Here is a 25141-nt window from a genome sequence, read left to right as displayed (position 1 = left end):
TGATAGGGTAGAATCTTCACTATTCGATTAAAAAAGTGCCAATAAGGCTTTTTACTTCGTTTTCTTCAAGACTGGAGGCATTTTAGAACATGTTACATATGCTTTCACGCCTTTCTGCCTTGAGGCATAGTGTGTGATGACGTCATAAATTTAAAAAGATATTTTTTGTTATGCGTATTATTATTTTTTGGCGGGTTACATTTTGCATTCAGAAGACTGAAATTTTGCACACTCGTTCAGTGCACCCCTTAATACTTTTCAGATCTGTGCGTGGAAACAGCGGGGTCCAGAGGGGGGATATTTTTAACAAAAAATAGCTTTCTTTGTGATTTTCCCACTCAGATGGATATATATATATATATATATAATATGAATGGTACCGTTTGAAAAGCTGTTCTATTCTGAAGAAAATGATGTACGTACTATGCTACTAGCATAAATAGGGATGTCTCAGGAAACTTATGAGAGCGTGTTTTATACGGGAATCTGGGATATTTGGGTAATATTATTTTTCGCGGGCTTACTTTTGCACCTACAAGATTGAAATTTTGCACATTTACTCAGTGCACCCCTCAGTATTTTTCAGATTTGTTTTAGATCTCTGCTTAAAACAGGGGGAGGGGTCCACAGGGGTAAAAATTAATAATAATAAAAAAGATATTTTTAACAGAAGATTCCTTTTTCGTGATTTACCCGCCCCAGATAAATGATGAAGACATTTGAAGGGTACTGTTTGAAAATTTGTTTTATTCTGAAGAGAATAATGTACAAATCATGATCCTAGGGTAAATAGGGATATCTGAGGAAATTTTTATATTACATCCTGGTCATCTGGGGCATTGTGGGAATGTTCTTAGCTAATTGTTAGTTTCCTCACCCTTACTACTCAAGATAGAAGCTTGAAATTTTGTACACACATTTAGTACACCACTTAGTATTTCCCAGTTGATTTTGAGATCTGTGCGTTAACACAGGGGAATCCAGAGGAGATCAAAATTAAAAAAAAAAAGTTTAAAAATGCCGATTAGTCAAAATTTCCCGCTTCAGGGATATGATAGGAATTGTGAATATTACCGTTTCAAAAGCTGTTCTATTCTAAAGAGAGTGATGTATGTACCATGGTCCTAGGATAAATATGGATGATGCTGTAGCTGCTTGACTGAAAGTCTATAATTTACCTTTAAAAAGACCCATAATTTAAAAGGATTAAGAAACATTGTTTGGGATAGATATAGGTTAACGATTGGGGATAATTCAAACTTCAACCCCAATACTTTCACTTAAATGGCATAATTAGCATTTAATACTAATTCCTAATGCTTTTTCTTCAGTTTGCGACTTGTATTATACGAGGAGAAAGATTTGATTTAAATCAAAAAAATCGATTTAAATAAAAAAAAATCAACAAAAATGTTTTTTTTTAAAAAATCATGATTTTTTTCCACCCTGGAAAGTACCAATATTATGAAGTCAAGCGAAGGCATATACATAGGAACCTTTACAAGAACCAAAAAAATCACAATATTTCAGCAAGAACCTCATGAAATAACTGAAGTTACTTAAGATGAACGTTAACAGAGGGAAAGTCAACAATAAACTTCGATTATTATTGTTCTTTAACATATGAGGAGCTAGACAAAAAACTGAAAAACTTAGAGCATATGTCAAAGATCAAGATATTCAAATCATAACACTTAATAAGACCATGCTCAGGAAAAGGAACTCACTATTCATTCCAGGATATACAACATTTAGAAACGATAGGAAACTTAGAACTAAAGCAAGTGGAGGGGAAGCTATAATAATCAAGCAAGGCATAAAATTTTCCGAATACCCTTTACCACCGGAGCTTTATAACAATTTCCATTCTGCTATATATATATACTGTGAAACCATTTTACCTCGCAACCTTTTACAACTCGCCTAACCTGAACATCGAAAACTTCTGCCCTATCCTAAATTACCTGTCGAAATTCAAAAGAATAGTCGTAGGCACTGACATAAACAGCCAACACCAGCTACTTGAAGACCCGATTACAAATCCAAATGAAAAAAGGATTGATAAATATCTGGCAGTGACCACCTGGCTCACAATAAAAATTCCAGGACCAACAAGAAGAGCAAGAAAACCAAGCGAAAACTGGCAAAATGCTCATCTCGCCACATATGCATCCTGTTACCATACTCTAGACTTTGCAATAGGATCTGACCATGAAATAGTTACATTCAGTGTTCGAAGTGGAAAAGAAGCAGAGGCGGTATGTTTTATTAAGATTTTGACTTAACATACCTGCTACCTGCATGTTGAAATACAGTGAGGGTATGTTGCCTAAAAGATTGCATTTCTATTTATATAATGACTGAAAACCAAAGGAGAGCTTCTCTGTAGTTACAGGGAAGACATGGAGATACTTTGATTCCATGGCAACAATTCTCTAAAAAAAATATCCCGTTATGTTGTATGATAGAGAATTATACACCAAAATGTTCAAAAACGAATGTTTATATTAACAGTTTCCTGTGGGAATGGAGCCCCACTCGATTGAGCAGTATTAAAAAAAAACCTGGAAAATCCTTTCCCACAGCAGACAACCCCTAAATTCGTCCATGCTCAAAACACATTCATATGCATTACGGGAAAAAAGACACACATACAAGAAAGAAACAATTCAATATGGCACATCAAAATATAAACTAGATGAACTTCTTTGAAGACACCTCATTTTAAAAACAAAAAGTAGGAAAAAGGTAAAAAAAATGTCGGTGTTGTCAACTTAGAAATTGTTTCTACTTAAGAAATAAAATCTTTTTACATGCAAAGCTATTCGTCAATTGTATAAAAATGCATTTATTAAAGGTATTTAGAATCTATTCTCCAGTGAGGGTATGTCTTGATCACTAAAAAATCAGAGGTGGTATGACTTCATCACTGAAACAAGAGGCGGTATGGCATAACACCACATACCGTCTCACTTCGGCCACTTGTTACATTCAAGATATATGAGAAACACATAGAAAAAAGAAAGAATAAAACCATGTATATATCACAAAACCAAAGGTTGGATACCAAAGACGATAGATAACAAAATACAAGATCCTCAAGTACTCAATAATTCAGAATCTATAGAAGCTGCTAACCAGTGCCTCACTAACTCTTGAAAGAAGCCGTACAGAAGCACATCCCCACAATAAAAAAATAGCCCCACAGAAGAAAGATTTTCAGATGTCATCATTCATAACATCTAAGAAAAAAGATAACTTCACCGAATGCATAAGAAACAACCGAATCCCAATATAAAATCGCTATAAATAGACTAGAGAAGGAAATAAAAGAAGACATCATTCAATATAACGAAATCAAAATAAACAAACTTTGTAATAAAATGGAAGAACAACAAAAATGCAACCCTAGAAAATTTTAAGTACACTTCGAAGAAAATACAACCGTCACATCACAAAACTTACCCCACACAAGATAGATAACAAAAATATCGCAAACACAAAACAGGAAGTGCAACTCTTTGAAGACATAATCATGAACAAATATATGGAAGCTGTAAATGGTACTGAACAATAACGAACAAAAGCAAGTCATATCGGAAAAAATCAAAAACATAATATACCACCACCTCAACGTGATTGAAGCTGATAAAGCAGATATACACCTAGGGGACAATGACATACTGCTCAATGAGATAACTCACAGAGAACTGACTGAGGTACTCAAAAGGAAAAGATGCACTGTTTCAGGCCCAGACAAGATCACTGCCATACACATAAAGAAATCAACTGAAAATTTTACCAAACGCTCACAGAACTCTACAATGCAAGCCTGAGAACAGGATACAACCTTCATCCTGGAAACAGGCACATAACATTTTGATTCTCAAACCTCGAAAACTTTTCAACCAATCGAAAAGTTACAGACCCATCACTTTGACAGCTACATTCTCCAAGCTGGAAAAAAATATGGTAAACACGATACATTAATATATGAAGGGAATGGACAACTGAACAAAAATCAGGCAGTTTCAGACCTACGTACAACACCATACAACACATCATCAGAATATACTATGACGCACAAATTGCTATCAAAACGAAACATAAACTATGAGTCATTTTGTTGATTTGACACCGTGTATCATGATGAATTACTTCGCAAGCAGGCCAACCTCAATCTACCCACTACAATCATCAGGTGGATTTATTTCTCCCTACTACAGAGAGAAACCTGACAGATTACACATAATCCTCATCCAAACGGTTGTACTACAAGTTCAACTGTAGCTCCACTACTTTGTATAGTGTATGTTAATGACATACCTACCTCAAAGAATACCCAACTGAAACCTTGCTACAATTGTAAAAGTTGTTATAGCATCTCCGTCTTGATAACGAAGATGTCAGATGTGTGAACAGCTTCACTAGATACAGAATTTCACTAGTTAAGTCAAGGTCTCATAGATAACTGTGGATTGAACGGGGTGAGGTTTAATGAAAGCTTGTGTAGTTTCCCGAACATCTTGAATGTAGCATTTTTCAAAAATACAAGTAAGGTTTCCTCTTAAATTCATCATACTGCTACTTCTAACAATATTAGTCTTTGTGCTATTAATGCTCAAAGTTCAATTTTCCACGTTCGTAACTCGGAAAGGACGCCACCTTCGACTTCAATGTAACAAACTTCTTTTCGCATGTTTCCCATCAACTTTCAACCTCCAAGTTCTGTAATAATAATGAAACACCCTATATACATATGTATATATATGAAACACCCGATAATATATATATATATATATATATATATATATATATATATATATATATATATATATATATATGTGTGTGTGTGTGTGTGTGTGTGTGTAACGGAATGGAGCGTATACCCACCTAAAAAATTAGCATTACATCACTGGGGAGCCCCAAGCGTTTGCGTCCATAGGGAGCAGGCGCGTAAGCACGGGTTATGTACATATACGAAGACAGTGGAAGAGCACACTTACATATACTATAATTTCTTTATCACTAATAATTAACTTCAATATGCTGTGATAAATGGCAATTACTTATATTCACATTTTCATTCCTTCATGAAAGATATTTCACGTCGTTTTTTACCTATACATTTTCTATTTGGTAGAACTGCCTGCTGAAGTGAACCATTAATTTGCTTACACCATGGCAAATTTGCCTGTTCACTACGGACGCACCTCGAATATAGCCGAGCAGCTTCACCTTGGCGTAAACCGTAATAGGTTCAAATATAGCTTGTAATGAGTAGCTTGCGAAGTTTGGTACGTGGTTTTGAGACATGTGGCTTTCACTAAGTTTCTATGTGTCTTATACAATTGGACGCAATTGGTTGATAACACTCTAGGAATAACTGGGTAATGAGTTTTACGAGGAATAACTGGATGAGAAATAAACCACATATACTTTTTTTTTTTTTTAATCAGCTCATAGAATTTTCGACAATGAATTTTCTAAACAATTTTCCAGTAAAGGTTAACCTTAGGAGGGCATAAAAGTTATGTCTATAAATACAGTACTTTTTTCTTTTTTGTCAAAACTCCATGCAAATAGCATAAAAATCCTTATCCAATTATTTATCGTAAAACTTATTATCTAGTTATTCCTCAAGTGGTATTAACTTGTGCGTACAATTGTATAAGACACATACAAACTTAGCTTCATATAATGAAAGCCACACGTCTCAAAATTACGCACCAAACTTTGGAAGCTGCTCGTAACAAGCTATTTTTTAACCTATTACGGTTCGAAGGTGAAGCTGGAGGGCTATAGTCGAGGTGCGTATACCTGTAAGTAAATTAAGGGTGAACTCGAGCAGACGGTTCTACCAAATAGAAATTTCATAGGTAAAATACGACGTGAAATATTTTTCATGAAGGAATGAGTGTGAATATAAGTAATTACTATCTATCACAGCATATTGAAATGAATTATTAGTAATAAAGAAATTATTGTAGGTGTAAGTGTGCTCTTTCACTGTCCTCGTTTATACGTATACCCGGTTGTTGACGCGCCTGCTCCCTATATATGCAACCGATCGCTATCGTTCGGGCCTCCCTACTGCACTCCTACTCTAACTCTGTTAGATAGCATTCGTGCTTTTTGTTGGCCACGTAGCACAAGTTGGTTCGTGTTTTATACACAGTAGTTTTTATGCTGTACGTCCACACTTGATTTATATGATACTGAGCCATCCTGAAATCAATCCGCAAGCAGTAATGGAGCTCTTCATTTAGTGCATGCTCTGCTAAACGAAAGCTCTAACCTAACCTGAAAATGTAAGAACGTGTCAAAATTTGGTAGAACCGTCTGCTCGAGTAAAGCAAATCAGAACCAAAAATACGTACCAATCTGTAGTAGGTGATTACTACAATCTAGTTATGCACTATAATTGTATAATTATGAACCATACATTTTAATGCTGTTTCTATAATTACATGTTACTTACACATGTAACGAATGTATTTTGAGAAATTGCGCCGAAAAACAGGAGGCTGACATTTTCCACACTTTTCTTTTCCTTATTCACACACCACCATCGCTAATGTGCCTGCTTTCTCGGACAAAATCACGAGCGATCCCTCAAATTGTGTTGGGGGATCGGAATAAATACAAACTCTGTGGTTTTTGCACTTATTGTATCTATAACATATAAGTTTGCAAGCATATTATAAATGTGTATGCAGCTGGTGGACAGGTGAGAAACTAAGAATGCAGAAGACGTTAGATCATAAGTGGAAAGATGTAACTATACGGTTTGGCTCAGTCAATTTTTAAGAAGAAATTTTTAACTTTTTAAATGAACCTCGCATAATAGTGCTTCCAAGAATTTTTCTCTCAGCCAACAAACGAATGTTCATATATGTATGTACATTTTGTCTGCGACGGAGATCGCAAGAGTTCCTCTCTCCTTCCCATATAAGGACCTAAAATTCAGCACAATGGACAAACGTCGTCTCAAAACATTCCTGTCTATGGGCTGTCATGGCTATTTTTAGCTCTTGACATCACCAAACTGCGTAGCAAGCCGATTCTTTTGCCTAGCAACAGGAGGGGACGGAAAGGAAAAAAGGTGCAGTAGTCTGACTTACGTACACGGGGAAGCAACCACGAATGAATTAGCTGCGACAAACATACGACAAAAATGAAGTATTTGTTACATACGTTTAGTAAACTCTTCATTAGTACCTAGAACAAACAATTACAGTGTACGAATAATGTCAAGTAATATTTGTAATGTGTGAATAAAATTGTTTTGGCGACATGGATCTGGAAAACGGCATACCATTCAATTCGCTACAAGGAGGATAAGAGGAGAGCAACCCGCAACCTACTGGATAACACCCCTGGATACCCAATACAGTCTCCCTTTCCAGTGTTAAAGTGAATAAAGTGTTAGTGAATTACGAAAATTTACCGAGTGACGAAATATAACGAATGATTCGTGTCTACCGCGACATCCGCGTCTTTCTTATTAAATGGGCCTACATTATTGGTTATTAAAAGTGAAGTGCCACTGTTTATGTATTATATGTTCATAAAGTTTTAGTGTTGTGAATTAAAAGTAAAGATAGAAATTCGAGTATCCTTTCAACATAATAATCATGGTTTAAATTTACATATGTTTATTTTAAGAAATAATCTAATTAATTTTTCTTTGCAGCACGAGTGATTAGCGCCTATGTAACTTAGTAATACATACATTAATAAATTGCATTAGCGCTATAGAATACAATTAGAGTTAACTTTGTGCCGGTTTCCCGTAACGTTCTGACCGAACTCTGAACCCGTTGTCCGACGGCTATATGGTCAGTAGTAATGGTCGATGCAACCCGATAGTGAATGTTAAAGAAGACATTCGAACGGTAAAGAATCGAACCCAGACCATGAAAAGTGCAAGCCCACTTTGGGACCGTAGGACACGAACCACGTACAGTAACAAAAGGGTATATCCCGATAGGGAGTGAGACGTACCTGGATCGAACCCAGTACTGTTATATATGAAAACAGACAGGGATAGACGAGAATCGAACCCAGGACTGTAATGTATGGCTTTCCTTTGTGGGAACGTACCAGGACTCGAACCCTAATACTGTCATAATATGGCTTTCCCGACCAGGGACGTTTAAGGTTCGAACCCGATACTGTCATAAATGGCGCCCGATAGCACAGGAACGTTCGGTAAAACCGCATAAAGGCGACGTCAATTGTATTTTATTAAGGTAAATTGTAGTGCCTTATTAGTGTTATTTAATTTTGTTGTTCTGGCATTAGTAAATTAATCATCATGTCCGAAAACAGAGAAATAATTCCTGTTTTGCATGAAATGCGAAAAATATGGAAAGAAACAGAGTACTTAATAGTAGAAAGTCAGTTCAGATATAGAAAAGAACCTTTTACATTGTTAGAAGTCGAAAATGCTTTAAAAGTAGAACAGGAAGTTTGTGAAATTCGTAAAAGAGCTAAACAGGAAATTGCAAAATCTCTTTTGGAAAGGAACATAGAATATAGGGCTGAAATTGAAGATAAAATTGTTGCTAAAATGCATGAAATACGCAAATCTGATTTCTATCGAAAGGTCAAAGATGAATGTATTCTTGAATCAGAATTTATTTCCTTGTCAGACATTAAAGGTAAATTGAAAGTTCACTATGAAAATTCAGACATTGTACGTACTGCAAAAGAAAGATTAGCTGAAAGAATATATAAAAGATATTCAAAGCAATACAATGTCAGTTGTAACAGGGATTCCAGCGATAATCAGAAAATAAATTGTCAAGTTGTACCACCGAAACGGGTTAGGTTTGCTGATCCTCTCGAAACTGCAACTTTTGCGCATCCTTTTGTAAAGGTTAATGAGTTAGAAAATACTCAAAATTACGAAAATTGTCAAAGAAAAATAGTACCATTAAAAACAGAACTTGCTGAAAGTAATTTAGAATTTGTTGAACGTGAGTTTGAAGGTATTTTGTGGGACTTTGCCCCCGTAGCTCAGAAAGCATACGTACGGACAGTGAAAAATGAGTGTGTTGAAACTTGTACAATTTTGCCATGTGTTAGGTCTCAGTCACCACCTATTGTAGTAAATCAAGCTAATATTGAATTTCTTGACAATGAATTTGAACAGGTTGAAGAAATGTCTGAGAGTGAATTAAAGGTAGAAAATGAAAGCATTTCTGTTGTCAATCACGTTAACATTGAGTTAGGCCAAGCCAAAGAATTTGTTTTGTCTCTGTCGAATAGCGTTTCAGAAAGAAAAGAAACAGAAAGAAAAAAGAATAACAACCCAGCTGTCTTGCAAACCCTACCAATCAAGTCGATCACGTCTAGCGTAGCTCCGTGTGTGAGCGAGCGATCAGCTGTCCCAGCTGTCATTTGTTTGTTTTGTAAAGGAACAAAAAAATGCATTCATGGATGCGATGCGTGCTTCACTACAGAAAGGTTTACTAGAGTTGTAATAAATTGTGTTGAGGATGAAGGCAAAAGCGGCCTGCCCACGCAATCTTGTAGTGTATGTTTATTAGAGGAAAATCGCCTCTATGGCACCTTGCTAACCAGTAAATTAGAATGCGTTCCGTTTCACAAAACTTGTTTATTTTTTGTGTCTGTTAGGGTTGTAAAGATTTGTCAAGTGAAGAGTACTTTTTTAAGCTGTGAGTTGAAAGTTACAAATATACAGATAGAACAAACGAATTATGTCGTCTTTTGTATCGTTACTTGCACTCAAGTTGTGTATTTAGAAGATAGTACAAACGGCTTTACGCCAGGTAGGCCTAATGGTAATGAACATAACTCAATAACGTGGAAAAAGAAATTGAAAACCTGTCAAGAATATTTTAGTAAATTACGAAATGTTGTTTGTCAAAGGGCAAGAAAATATAGTTTACAGGTTCAATGTGGCAAAAAGCACCGGCAAAATAAAAAGAAAGTACATAAAGTCAGACGGAAACTAAAAAGAGTTAAACGTATGCTGTATTGTTTTTCAAAATTTTCCAAGTATGTTCGTAAAAGTTCTTCCAGAAATAAATGTAACAGTCGCATCAATGCTCAGACAAGTGACCGAAGTTTAAAATTGAATCACACTATTAACTTAGCGATCCATGGCGTAGTAAATAGGTCAGGTGCTGACCACTCATCACCTACAAACAAACATCACGAACCTTTTCAGGAAGAATGTGGTAATTGGGTGAATAAATCTTTTACGCACAAGCGATTTGAAAGTGAACGTAATAGTAAAATTAAATATCAGTCACTAACTGTTGTCAGTGATGTGCTATCAGCTGATCGTGACGTCATAACAAAGATCAAACATACAGGTAGATGGAAAAACCTAGTGAAAAGAAAAAAGCAATTTAGTGTTCACTCTGAATACCGTAAAATTGGTGCACAGCGAAAATTATCACAAAAGAAAAGTAATTGCAACTCAAAAAGTGATAAATTAGTCAATTTCTTGTGCTATGCAGCAGTCATACATGTTGAGAAACCATTCACGCTATTTGTTTATTGGCAAATGAAACCTTTGAAAATTGTTTTTGTGTTGAAAAAACCTCGAGTAGGTGTAGGATAAACGAACAAGTTCGTTAAGCCGGACTGCTTGTATTGTATGAAACCGACACTTGCAATGGTTTTGACATTTCAAAAAAAAAAAAAATCTTGATATTTCAAACATACGTAATACGAAATTACTTGTAATAGCATATTTTTTCGTTAAGGCGTTCACAACAAAATCTTAGTTTTCGAATTATAGAAATATAGTGTTTCTTTTCGAAGTGCAAGAGTGCATTTGCGTAGTGAAAATTCTCAAATACAGTGAAAGGAAATAAGTTTAAATGGTGAAGACGTAGAAAATCTATACAAAATATTTTATTACAGTGTTGCAATTTTACAAAATTAAAATGTTTTGAACCACGAATTTGAATATTTTGGTAAGAAATCTTTTGGTAATAAAACCTGAATAAGCATACTTTAAATTAACGAATCAAAGATTCCAATTTTAAACAACAACCATGCGTCAATTAATAGTAATGTATACTTACGATGTGTTGTATCAATTTATTTGTTTTAACCAATCAGTATGCCTCTGGGATTAGTAATCAGCTGAGGATACTTGAATTTTGGTGTGGTGAGTTATTGTAGTAGTATGGTTTTACACTTGTACCCACCTTCAGGCGCGTTGTTAAGTTAAAAAGAATATATAATGAGACATCTTACTATAAATCAGTACCAAGTAAGTTGTGTACATGTTAATTGTTAGCAACTATTGTTGCATTCACTTTGTAGTAATTTTTTCGTTGAATACGAAAATATTTCAAGTAGTACTTGAAGACATTGAAGCAAAGGTTCCTCCAATATTATGGGTTACTCATATTATGTAATGCCCGGAGTAGGCAATTTTCTTATTAGTCCCTTCTATATTATTTTTGAACTTTACCCAAATATCCTATCTTTTCACTTTGCTTCGGGGATGGAAATAAATGATATTTTATTGTGGGTAGGTATCTTCGAAATTTCGGAGGGCAGACACTTTGAAAAGTGTAATGGTTTGACAAACCATCCACTGCTCAGTCCATTCTTGGTTAATATTTAACCGGAATGTAATAAATGTAAATATTATGATATTGAGTGCTGTTGTAGATTTAAGTAAAAATTTTCATACTGTAACCAATATTTTAAAAATATTTACGTGTGCTGATACTTGAATTTAATTTGTGTGCTATATATTTGATTTATAGTAGTAATGGTAATTGAAATAATACTACTAATAATAATATTAATAAATGAAAGCAGATATACAGTCATTGTATTAGTTTTCAAGAATATTAGAAGTTGTTTTCAATAAAAGTAAATATTGAAAATGAATGGTTTTCGATAATAGTTAGATAATTAATTCAAGGTACATTTAAGAGTATAAGGCACTACATTAGTAAATATTTTAGGTTACAATGATTATTTAATATACTTGTAACGTTTTGTGTTTAATGGTAAACAATGCCAGTGATTAATTACTCCAATTATTAAACATGTTATTTTAAAGGAAAATAACAATAATTTTGTTCATGTTTTGATGTGTTTGAAATTGTGGCACTTAAATATTTTGAAATAACAGATAATAAGATAATGAAAGACATTGATAAACTTTATTGAAATTATGGCCCAACCGTAATCCGAATTTCGTTTCGTATGGCCCACGTGTTCGTTACCGTATTTCCGAAAGGACTTTGAAAATTTTTCGTTATATCGTCACGAGAAGAGTTAAGTGATGTTAACCCTTTGAAGACCAATGGATAAAATTTAGTGACAATGGTGAAGTGATCAGTGTTGCAGGGTTCTATTTGTTTTTCTCTCTCCCTCAAAACAAATGTCCTGCCGAGCGCCAATGTAACTATACGGTTTGGCTCAGTCAATTTTTAAGAAGAAATTTTTAACTTTTTAAATGAACCTCGCATAATAGTGCTTCCAAGAATTTTTCTCTCAGCCAACAAACGAATGTTCATATATGTATGTACATTTTGTCTGCGACGGAGATCGCAAGAGTTCCTCTCTCCTTCCCATATAAGGACCTAAAATTCAGCACAATGGACAAACGTCGTCTCAAAACATTCCTGTCTATGGGCTGTCATGGCTATTTTTAGCTCTTGACATCACCAAACTGCGTAGCAAGCCGATTCTTTTGCCTAGCAACAGGAGGGGACGGAAAGGAAAAAAGGTGCAGTAGTCTGACTTACGTACACGGGGAAGCAACCACGAATGAATTAGCTGCGACAAACATACGACAAAAATGAAGTATTTGTTACATACGTTTAGTAAACTCTTCATTAGTACCTAGAACAAACAATTACAGTGTACGAATAATGTCAAGTAATATTTGTAATGTGTGAATAAAATTGTTTTGGCGACATGGATCTGGAAAACGGCATACCATTCAATTCGCTACAAGGAGGATAAGAGGAGAGCAACCCGCAACCTACTGGATAACACCCCTGGATACCCAATACAGTCTCCCTTTCCAGTGTTAAAGTGAATAAAGTGTTAGTGAATTACGAAAATTTACCGAGTGACGAAATATAACGAATGATTCGTGTCTACCGCGACATCCGCGTCTTTCTTATTAAATGGGCCTACATTATTGGTTATTAAAAGTGAAGTGCCACTGTTTATGTATTATATGTTCATAAAGTTTTAGTGTTGTGAATTAAAAGTAAAGATAGAAATTCGAGTATCCTTTCAACATAATAATCATGGTTTAAATTTACATATGTTTATTTTAAGAAATAATCTAATTAATTTTTCTTTGCAGCACGAGTGATTAGCGCCTATGTAACTTAGTAATACATACATTAATAAATTGCATTAGCGCTATAGAATACAATTAGAGTTAACTTTGTGCCGGTTTCCCGTAACGTTCTGACCGAACTCTGAACCCGTTGTCCGACGGCTATATGGTCAGTAGTAATGGTCGATGCAACCCGATAGTGAATGTTAAAGAAGACATTCGAACGGTAAAGAATCGAACCCAGACCATGAAAAGTGCAAGCCCACTTTGGGACCGTAGGACACGAACCACGTACAGTAACAAAAGGGTATATCCCGATAGGGAGTGAGACGTACCTGGATCGAACCCAGTACTGTTATATATGAAAACAGACAGGGATAGACGAGAATCGAACCCAGGACTGTAATGTATGGCTTTCCTTTGTGGGAACGTACCAGGACTCGAACCCTAATACTGTCATAATATGGCTTTCCCGACCAGGGACGTTTAAGGTTCGAACCCGATACTGTCATAAAGAATAAATGGTAGTGCTCCTCAACTTTTCCTATGCTAACTGGGAATTGTAGGCAAATGCCAACAAGGAAAAGGATGTAAAAGACATTAGAATAACATTTTGATGATGAAATATGTTGTTGAATCAATTTTCTCCATCAGTGGATTCCACAAGCTTTTTTTTTTTTTTTTTTAATATTTTCTACTGGTGGCGAATTTTAGTATACTGGGGGATGAAATGTGTTAGTAATGAAAATATTGGGATTCCGCATTGAGCATAGGTCCCGATGGAATTTCATGGTTCTCGGGGAGAAATTGCCCTGGCCAATTCCTGAAATCATCACTGGTCCACATAGATCCACATTAAATTTGTTCTTTCTTATAAGTTTAGTGCAATCTTAATAGTGCAATTTTACTATACGGAACCACATATTGTGAAATATATGGAAAAAATGCAGAAGTCTTTAATTTGCCCATTTTACGTCGAGAACAGCGTGCAGTTTTACTCTACGTATCCATAGTATCAGTAGTAGTAGTAGTAGTAGTAGTATGAACGGGTTAGAATCCCCGCAGGGGTTAAGTTGGGTTCTGTTCTGGACATAAAATGTTCAAAATAAAGACTTGCCCATATTGTTTTTATATTTTACAATCTGTGTATCCGTATAGTAAAAGTGCACCGAGAACAAAACCCAACAAACCTGTGCGGGACTTCTAACCCTTTCCTACTACTACTAGTACTACTACTTAACTATGGATGAGTATAGTAAAACTACACGCTACAATCTAATTTAAAATCTACTACTACTAATATTGCAACACCAGGTATCACTCATTTATTTTATTACAGGTAGAATTTATTAGTCTATTCTTTGATGTTATATTCAGTCGAGATGCACGCAATCTCGAAAGTCGAAAACCCCGGCACGCGGTATGATTTCTTCATTTGTTACTTCGTTAAAAGAAGGTTAGAGACGAAAGACGACAAGCAATCTGAGTCAATTTTACAAATTGACCGAAGTTTACTTAAACGAGGTTTACTGAACTTCCATTTTCAACGGTGCAACGAAAGTCTGGCAGCCACGTTTAAAGTTGAGAGTTTAATGTTGAATGCGTTTAAGTGAACGCTCGTTTAAACTGCGTTGGTGCACACGGGTGTAAAGAGCACTTTTGATGGTAATAAATAACTTTTCTTCCATGATTACTCATCAGTTGAAGCATGTGCTTCGGTTATTCAGCGATTTTTTTTCTTAAAGTAGCACTAAGAAACAGTTAAAAATTCAGTAGTCATTATGAAATGAAAGTAGTTGTCACTTCAAAAGCAGTGCAATCTTCATATCGTCCCTAGTATTCTTTTCAAATAATGAAAAAATAAAAATACTCGTGCAAGTTTGAACCAATGCCAGAAAATCCATATTTTCAGGGGAAGCACTTTATAACCACATGGAGGGTGTAATGGCGCTGATTTTTATATGTTTGTAGTGTGTTTGCTTACGAGGAAAGTACACGAATCATGAGAGTTGGATTTTTATGAAATTTTGTGTTAAAATTAAGTTCTAGTTGCTAAGCAGGACAGTAGTGGTCATTCGTTTCACAAATATTCCATTGAGCTGCTACATGCATACCATTTTGAAATCAGGTAGGCAATAAAATGTGAAGAATACCTGTTTGGATCCGTCAAGAAGGAAATATGGGGAGATCCAACACAACTATTGGAAATCGGGGTAGACAACTTATGTTTGAGGGCACTTCCAGTGCAATGTCACCATCTTAAACGCCGCCATATTGAATTGCAAACATAGTATAAATGAGAATGGGGTCATGTGGGGTATCAAAGACCACTGGAATTGTAAGCAAAGTCTACATATCTGCTGCCACTTGTGAGTTAATAGCTGTCTCACACAGGAATGTGTGGAAGCCATTCGACCCTCGAAAACATCTTTTGGTGTGTTGTAATTAATGAAAGATAAGTTGCTTATTATAATATCCCCGTGAGGAATCTTTGATGGATGGCCACATGTGATGGAATACTGAGCTAGGTTCGTTCTTTGTAGCCTGCCTGAATTCAAAATGAAGGATGTTTCTATTTATAGATAAAAATGTTTCATTATAGTAACATTTTTTTTCGAACCTGTTACTTTGACATGTTGAACATTTTGTTGATGTTTATTCTAAACAAAATCCAAGTAATATAAAACAGGTTATTGTAATAGCCTCAGGGAAAACAATAAACAACTTAATAACTTTTATTCATGATCACAAACCATCCTTAAATCTGGATTCAGGCAAATGTTACTACGTACATTAAGTCTAGTCAATGCTGCAAGAATGGCGTTACATAGACACCACGCCGCCATATGCACTCTGTTCTTTGTTTCCTGTTCCCTGCTAGTTGCTTTAGTTCTTTCTTCGTGATTTTTATTCGATTTTGTTTCTTAGTGGTATGAATTCGTTTTTGTTTTAATAATATTTTGCCTTGTATCTTTGCTAGCTCGCCACAATAGAAGGAATTTGCTTATTTTTCCATATCATGTGGTAGCTATTTTCTCATGAGAGGATATATGAGTGCGTTACCAATCTGTTATTGATTTGAATCATTTTCTCATGCGCCTTTGCATCTAACGACGGTGTATTCTGTTAAACCATGTGTGGAAATAAAATTATGCTAATACAATTATGTTTACAAAGAATATTCAGTTTGCGTGGTGTACATTTTCTATAACGGAAGAGGACGTCGGGTGCATATAGGGCCAAGCCAAATTTTCCAACTTCCCAGATAATACGTTTTAAAAATTTAGAGCAGTTATGACCAACGTCTTGGGATTACGGAGTCGAAGATTACAAATTCCGAAACGTCGAAGGTCACAGGAGCCATTCAATTTTCAGGAACTTCTTTATATATTTCATCATTTTTCAAGACCGCTTTGGTATTTGTGGTAATAAAACAAAGTGTCTGCAACCATCAACTTTGTCAACCATTTTAGGAGATTCGGGGATATATACATTATCCCAAAACACCCTAAAAACATAGGTGCTATAGTTGAAAAAAAGAGAAATAAAGTAATGCTCTCCAAGACTATACAACAAATGAAAAATGTTTAAAGCGAATAGTGTCCCTAACGAAACGTTAAGAAAAATTGTTGTTTTCGAAAATGTTCAAAAAAAAAGCATGATGTTTTTAAAAACTGAAAGCTATGTTGTTCCTTATGAAAAGCTAAGAAAATTGCTTGCTCGATTATTCACCAAATCAGGAATCACTTTTAAAAATCGGGTACCGAAGTTCATAGTCCTCCTTACAATTAGTCTTGTGAGGCAGCAATTCAACTCTTTGCTTGTGTTTGTTCTAAAATTCCTGCAATAATTAGCATTAAAGTAAATGATTTTAATGTACAACATACATGTCATCATGAACCAAAAGTACAAGGGAAGTCTTATTATCTTTCGAAAATTTGACATACAACGTTTGTATATTTAAAATCACAAATTGGGGTAACAAAGAATCTCGAGGGTCCCATGTGTTACCTTCAGTTGTATGAGGATTCCAAAGTCTTATGGCCATTGAATCACAATTCAGTGATATAAAATCGCAGCCCGAACTGTTGGACTTAAACTAAATTTGGTGCGAAGGTATGTCTTGAAGAGCAAGTTATGTCTTGGAGAAAAAAAAATTTTGGCCAGGTCGCCATCTTGAATGAAATAGGGCCGCCAGTCAATATACGATTAGAAAGTGCCTAGCGCGAACAACTAAGGCTAGAGAAGCGGAATTCGCTATCATGGTATATCATGAACAGTAGTTTGCGGAAAATTACAAAGTATTAAACAATTCGCAATCTTGAGTTTATGACCACCGAAAGTGGATCATTAGGTATAGGTTACATTAAAAACACGATCCAAAATAGCGGGAAAACGTATATGAAAAAGCTGCACAGGCTGAAGCGCTGGAGCTAGAGAAACGAAATTTGTTCTGATGATTGTATCGTGAAGAGTAGTTTATGAAACAATTGCGAAATTTTCAAAACGATACCGTTTTTAATGGAAAATTAGAACCAAGTATCGGAAGCAAACTGAAATCATCGGAAGCAATACAACGTACGTGATTTATTCTGTAGACATGTAGACATAAAACTGCCATCCGTGGTCCTCAGATATTTCCTTGTCAATACGTGAGAAATTGACTCTCGTCTTAATATCATGTTGATAATCGAATGTTATAGCGCAAATGCATAATTCTTTGAATTTTCATTTCAGAGAAGGCAGAAGCAGAAGTACTCCAGTTTCCTTGTATGAGAGCAGAAACACCACTCGAGTTTCAATGGATGAGAGTGGAAGTGCTACTCGAGTTTCATTTGAGGAAAGCGGAAGCACTATTCGAGTTACTCTGGATGAGAGCATCCTCATCTGGAGGTGGCACTCACAGTAGCACAGTGTCAGTTTCCAACGGAAGAACAGTGATGGCGAAAAGTGGTGATAGGTCTGTTTTGATTTTGTAGTTTTTGTTGGGTGCTATGTTGAAGGAAAGTTGCACATAATGAAGTGAGAGTTGTTTAGCTTGCATGCGTATGAAACAAGACCTATAACTAAACTTAAGACTTTGTTCATATATGGTTGAAACCGCATGTTGAGAAGTCTGTTTTGTGCATTTAGTTTTTTTTTTTTTGTGCTAATTTTGAAGGAGAGTTACACAAAGTGAGAGTCGTTTAGCTTGTATGCGTAACGCAAGAACAGTGATTACGAAATATTTGTAACTATTTGTAAGAAGTAATCCGAACAACTTAAGACTTGTTTATATATGGTTGAAACCGCACACGGTTGATAGATCTGCTTTGTACATTTAGTTTTTGTTAGGTGATAATCAAGGAAAGTTGCTCATAATGAAAAGAGAGTCGTTTAGCTTGTATGCATATGAAACAAGAGTTAATGTTGTTACAGTTCACTGTTACCGTAAACAGTAACAATATTATTTCATACGTTCGTATATATATATAAAAGCGTAGATTTTATATTACTAAGTAACATTGATAAACCTATGGGCGATTCTCAGCGTGACGCACGGGACATTTGTACACAAAAACTGTTTTTTAAACACAAATGTATTTTCAAATAAAATAAAAAGTATGTCAAAATAAGGGGGGAAATTATTAGTGCATAGTTAAATAAAATTAAACACTCAAAACAATTGCAAATTTGAGTTATAAGGCAAAATTAAGCGTTACGCACGGGACTCAGACAAAAAGCTCGTTTGACAACTTCAATTTCATTGGATATTCTCTGCGATTTATGGCAGCATTTTAATTTTATATGCCATCACTTATGTTCTACATTCGTTCTCCTTACTGTGCATTATATTTTTAAATTGGAAAATAGAATTTAATTAGCTTTACATTATGTTTTCTTTTTCGACTCACCGTTACGCACAGGACAGAAAAGTAACTATGCAATTGTTTGGTTGTTCTAAGACTGTTATTATACAATATCCTTACTGAAGAGATTGATATTTTAAGATTAACATTTGGACATTAACAAGCATAAATAATTTGTATATATAATTTAATTTGAATGAATTACATTCCAAAGTATCAACGAGGCAACTCGCTTAGTGTTATTACCATGTCTTTGGGGTATTTGTCTGAACTCTGATTTGTGGCGTTCAAACCACATAATGTTGTACAACTGTTGAGCTGCTCGATCCTCTGTGCTACCTACCAAACGTAGAGTCTTTTGAGTGCTTACATTGTAAGCTGAAATGCGGGAAAGTGAATTGAAGGGAAACAGTTGGATATTGGTTATTTGGTATTATTGATTATTACTTCACGGTGAAGATTTGCTTAATGTGAGTTTTTTTTAAAGTAAGTAATATGATTCACAGGCAAGTAACTCTGTTCCAAGTAATATTGTCAGTGATGAACTGAATCGATCAACAAAAGCAATGAGTGGCGCTGAAAGGGCTAGAAAATTTAGACTTAAACATAGGAACAAGGTGAGACTGAAAACTAAATTGAGAATACAGCGTTATAGGCAAGTTAAAAGATTAACTCTTTTCCTCTCAAGCCCCTTTTGCGAAACTCATTCCGTATTGTTTCGTTGTTGACTATTTAGAAGAGGAAAACACACTAAAATGTGAAGAAGAACAAGGTAATTCAAGTTAGATTGGTTCAAGGAAAACAAAAAGAGTGCCAATGTACAGAATGATGATATATTCATTAAGTGATGAGAGCGACATTAATTCAGAATACAACTTTGAAGACGATGTTGATAATGATATTCCAACCCTCTAACTGTCGAACTCAGAATAGGCAATATTAGAGCAGGTGTATTTCTCCTACTGAAATTTGATTGTGGTTCTTCCAGAAATAGGATTAAATAGTGGTATGTGTGTGTGTCTAAAAGTGATGTAGAAGAAGATGGGGATACTATAGTAACAAATCTGAAATGCATGTACAATAGTGTACAAAGTTCTGTTTTGATGAAAAGAATAGGTCTTATGTCTCATTTGTTCAAGTTTTAAATATACTTCAAGCACCTAATTTGTTGATAAACGGTGAAAGAATGTACTATAAAGTTCCAGAATCAATAGCCGTTTTTCTAAAGAACTTGGAAGAAAATAATTTACCCGCCACAAGACTGTCAAACCAACTTAGAAACCTACCTTTCAAACGAACAGAAAAAGTATAATTTATCATGATAGTTTGTTTTTAAGCCTCGTGGTAAATGTTTCTATGTAAGTTAACGTAGAAGTTTTTGGTAGTTATGTTTGGTTTAGTTTCTTTCAGCAAATTCATGTTTCTATAAGTTAATATAAAAGTTTATTGTTCATTGTTTAACTCCAATAACAATAAACGGGTATTGAAATTTTAATAACTTAAATTTATTCACTTCCTTGCATAAATCTGTAAATGTCCCGTGCGTAACGTTACGCACGGGACAACATTTCTATACCCCATGAAATAAATAAGGAGCATAATAAACAAATTTAATAAGTACCGCTAACAGGCTAATAATAATTCTACTTTGGAGCAAAAGTTTCAATACTTTATCTTCCATAATTACAAAGAAAACACGAAAAATACAAGTTTTCCGTGACGCACGGGACAGCGAAACATGACAAGAGAAAACTACGACTTTTGCCTACTAGAATTAAACATTAATTAAAACAAAATTGTCAAATTTTTGCCAAAGGTTCACTTCATATTTTTTGCTATTGTTCATATAATTACAGGTTTAAAATTTAGTTTGAAAATTATTTGAGAATTGGGATATGTGAACAGTATTGAGCATGGTGTAGAACAGATAAAGTTTATGTGGTGAAAACCTAGTAAATATATTTTACAAAAAGATTTTAAATGTCTCAGTATATAGTTACACTATTTCTTAATAGAAAAACATAAACATCAAGATTTCAAATTAATTTTGAAAATTTACTGACAATGGACCACTTGCCAGAGAATCGCCGCTATGGGTTATTTTCGAGAGGAAGTATTATGGTCCGCATATCCTTAATCTGCAACAGCTGGTGAACACAATACGGCTGCTGACTATGTTTATGATTATGTATTACACTACCGGTATTTAGGCCTGTTTCTCATAATATAAAATAAATTCCCTTGTATAGCATGTAAATAAGGTTCAAGAGGATAATTATAGCGTTGATTAGACATGCAGAGCAGAAACACATAATACGCATGTTTACGAACTGAGTGAATAAAGTAGGCCTATCTGTGTTAAACGTATAGTAATTATGTAAGTTGGGTTTTTATTTCCGTAAAATTTAGTAAAATTTAATGTTCCTTAGATTAGGGAAACTTACCGACCACTGCTGAAATCTGTCTTAAATGACAGTAACTATGGTTGTCATTAAACCAAAATGATATTGTTTATGTGTTTCCGGATGTGGGAAACGGGAAGTGCAGTAGTTCAAATTAAGTATAAAATTTATAGTGGATATGCAGAAAAGTGACAAAAGCGGAATTTAGAAGTTAAATTAGAAATTTAGGAGATGAAATAATACGAGATTTAATAATAAATTATATATATATATATAGAACTATGCAAATATGTTAAAATAATAGTAGTTGTCCTAGAGGGCGCTATGATTTCCGGTGCAGTGAAATTATGTAGCAAGATAACAGTGGTGAGTTTAAGTAGAGCGGTACCCGATAATTAGAAATTATTGCTAAAAACGGTAATTGGAACTATAAACCTTAAGTAAAAACAATTCGGAATAGCCTGAGAGTGTTTTGGTAGAATCGAGGTACTCGCCAATTACGTAAGTGATATAAGTGTCCTTTCTACATAGTCATCCATGTTATCGATCGTAGATATGGAAATTTTGACAGTAAACAAATAGCAAATAACTCATTTTGCTAGCTATGTGCTATAATGGAATAATTGCTGATTCTGAACAATGACTCATTGTTAACCGAGATAGTAATTGTCTCATCTGCTTCAGTCTAGATAATAATATCATCCTTCATTCACGGTTAATACCTCACGAAAATATAATCGTTTGAATATGTTATGAAAGTGAAGTATTTTGAATAATGTTTTTAGGTTAAGTTAGAGTAGGATAGTTAGAGTAGGTTTTCTTTTAGTAATCTTTTTTGATAAAATGTACGGATAATAGTAATTTGAATATGGAAATGCGTCCGTATGCTCAAATATCCGAATTATATGTAAAATGAGCGCTCTACGTATATTGAAATGTGATGATATGTTTGTTTATATATATGTGAAGCACCTGTTAGCTAAGTGATATGTATTACAGACATATTCAAATTGTTAAATATTGAATAATAAGATTAAATGTTTGAATAAGGTGAACAGCTTAACTGACAAATGTAACCTGATGAAGCAATCTGTGAGTGGGTATTACCGTGAACTTTTACAATGCGACTAGACGTTCATATTGTCTGCATGATCAAATTATGCTGAATATCTCAATAAAAGATATCTAGACTGATTAAACGATAAATATTCTAATCTTACAACTAACTACGTAAATGATTTGAATTATACATGTACAATATTCATCGTTTATTGTAATGTTTCATATACATAGCAATACATCTGTGAAATATTAATAGAAAATTAGGAGTAACAATAAAATTGCATATTTAAAATCTTCCTCTTGAAGTTAACTCCACTGATAGAAATGGATTTTTTTTTTATTTCTTCTCTTCTCGGTTATTGTTGATGTTAGAGTTTTAGTTGTCTGTTAATAAAAGAAATAAATGGGTTACTAAACTTCAAAAATTCACTCTTTTATTAGTATATCAAAACAATAGCGATAACATTTAAATTAAATAGTAATGCATGGATGACTGGACACTAGTATGAAGACGTAGTAGACTGCTCACTGGAGTGCCATTGCCACAAGTTCTTGGATATACAGGTAAACAATTTAGTTTTCTTTGAAATGAATAATCGTTGTGCATACTAAATTATAGCATGTTTATGTCGAATATAAGAAATTCGTCGGATTACTGAATCTAATTATTTGGTCTATGGAAAGAATAGTAAACCACTATAGTCAATATTTATGACTGTTGATTACGTAACAATATCGAAATGAAAATCTAAATGGAATAGTGAAATTCGACCAAGTTGAATTCTTTAAGAATTTCTTTGATTTTTTTTTCTTTCCTTCCTGTCTTAATGGCATGAAAATCATCTTGTGAAAGATTACGGCAACAGCCTAGATTAATTTTTTTTAAATGTAGTAATCAAATAAAGGAGACTACAATGTTTACCATCGGGGTCATAGGCGCCGACTTGAAGAAAATATTGGGGGGGCCAAAACAATGAATAAATATATAATCATATTCAGCCGTTTTCTACCAACTGCTGGATAAAGGCCCCCTTCCCTCCAGATCTCGGTCTGCTGCATCCGCTCCACTGCTAAATTCATGACCTAAGTCAAATTTGTGTAAACGCATTAAAACAAATTCAAGTTCAAATTCTGGGAACTTCACTGCACCACATTGATCTTCACTTCTTATATCAGTGTTACTATAGTGTTGGTTGAAGCTTCAGTGCTCTATTAACTCTTTTAGGATTTTTGGTAACTTTTGTTACCATGGCGTACTATGGTCTTTGACCTCTTATTTAGGTTCTATAACAGGTACTTGAGTCGATTTTTATTAGTCAAGTCAAGGATAGACCAAAGAACACCCCAGATGCGTTTTGGAACCGGATGGCCAACTTGGCTGTGCCAAGTGGGGGTGGAAGGGCGTGACTTTTTACTTTTTCTTAAGGCAAATTTCAAAAATTTTTCACGCCTGTAGTTTTCACGATATCAGATTGGAATTGTATGTACCTTTGGATATTTCTCAAATTTTTCTGAGATCTCTACGTGAAGCCGAGTCCGGGCACGAGGGGCTGATTTTTTCAGAAAAAAATTAAGTTTTATCGATTTTTCCGGTTCAGGAATACGATACGTACATGTGTTTGGTACCGTTGGAAGGGGCTTGTTATACTAAAGAAAATAACGTTTAAGCCATGACTCTAGGCTAAATAGTAATGACGCAATAAATTTTTATAATAAATATATATGTATGTGTGTGTATAAAGAGAGAGCCTAAATTCAGACTTTCAACAATTTTTCTGCCCTTTGTTTTTAAGATACAAGATTGGAATTTTGCACACGTATTATGTACATAACAATGTATTTTTAGAAAACAAAATCAGATCCTTACGTCAACCCAGGCCTAGGCCAGAGGGGCAAAATGTTTTGGTTGGATTTGCAAAAATACTTCCGAGTTTTTCCCTAATTATCTGGTTTAGGTGTATGATATGGACATGTGAGTGATACCGTTGGAAAGGGCTTATTATACTGAAGAAAATGGCGTTTGAACCATGACTCTAGGCTAAGTAGGAATGACGCAGTACATTTTAAAAATATTTTATACCTAGGTATATATAGAGAAAGTTCGGGTATTATGGAATACGGTACCATTTTTGTTTCGCTTGTAACTCAGTTAATAATTGCACATTAAAGCAAAAAGGAAAACAAGTATACGCCTTACATATTTGGCTTTATTTATGCATATCCTGATAAAGAAGTTTCGTTACAGGGGTCAGTAAAATTTATAATTTGTAAAGAAACCACTTTGGAGGGTAATATGAAATAGTCGAGCATGAAATACAAATGCTATACAGAAAAGAAATGAGTTTTCTGTTGAACATACAATGAATACAGTGACAATATATGAAAATTCTGAATGCCAAGCCATAACTGATTGTGATTACTTGCAAAAGTCATAAATATAATACTCTGCTTCAGGATCGGCACAGTCATTGTGTGCTCACATTAAACATGATTAACGCTGGAACCAAGCTCACCCCTTGTAT

At 34.6% G+C, this 25141-nt stretch overlaps 1 long non-coding RNA gene across 1 annotated transcript in view; it reads left to right on the top strand.

Moving 5' to 3' along the window:
• LOC145690697 (uncharacterized) overlaps nucleotides 1-24076 on the top strand; it is a 35658-nt gene extending 11582 nt beyond the window's left edge. The window contains exon 3 of the long non-coding RNA XR_014132260.1: nucleotides 18044-24076. This is a non-coding gene — a long non-coding RNA (uncharacterized LOC145690697). The remainder of the gene's footprint in view (nucleotides 1-18043) is intronic.
• Nucleotides 24077-25141: the final 1065 nt, after the last annotated feature.

This window comes from Thermobia domestica, chromosome 7, assembly GCF_964235325.1.
Source record: "Thermobia domestica chromosome 7, izTheDome1.hap1.1, whole genome shotgun sequence".
Taxonomy (NCBI): Eukaryota; Metazoa; Arthropoda; class Insecta; order Zygentoma; family Lepismatidae; genus Thermobia; species Thermobia domestica.
The sequence above is the reverse complement of the archived record's forward strand: the minus strand, read 5'-3'. Positions and strand labels throughout refer to the sequence as shown.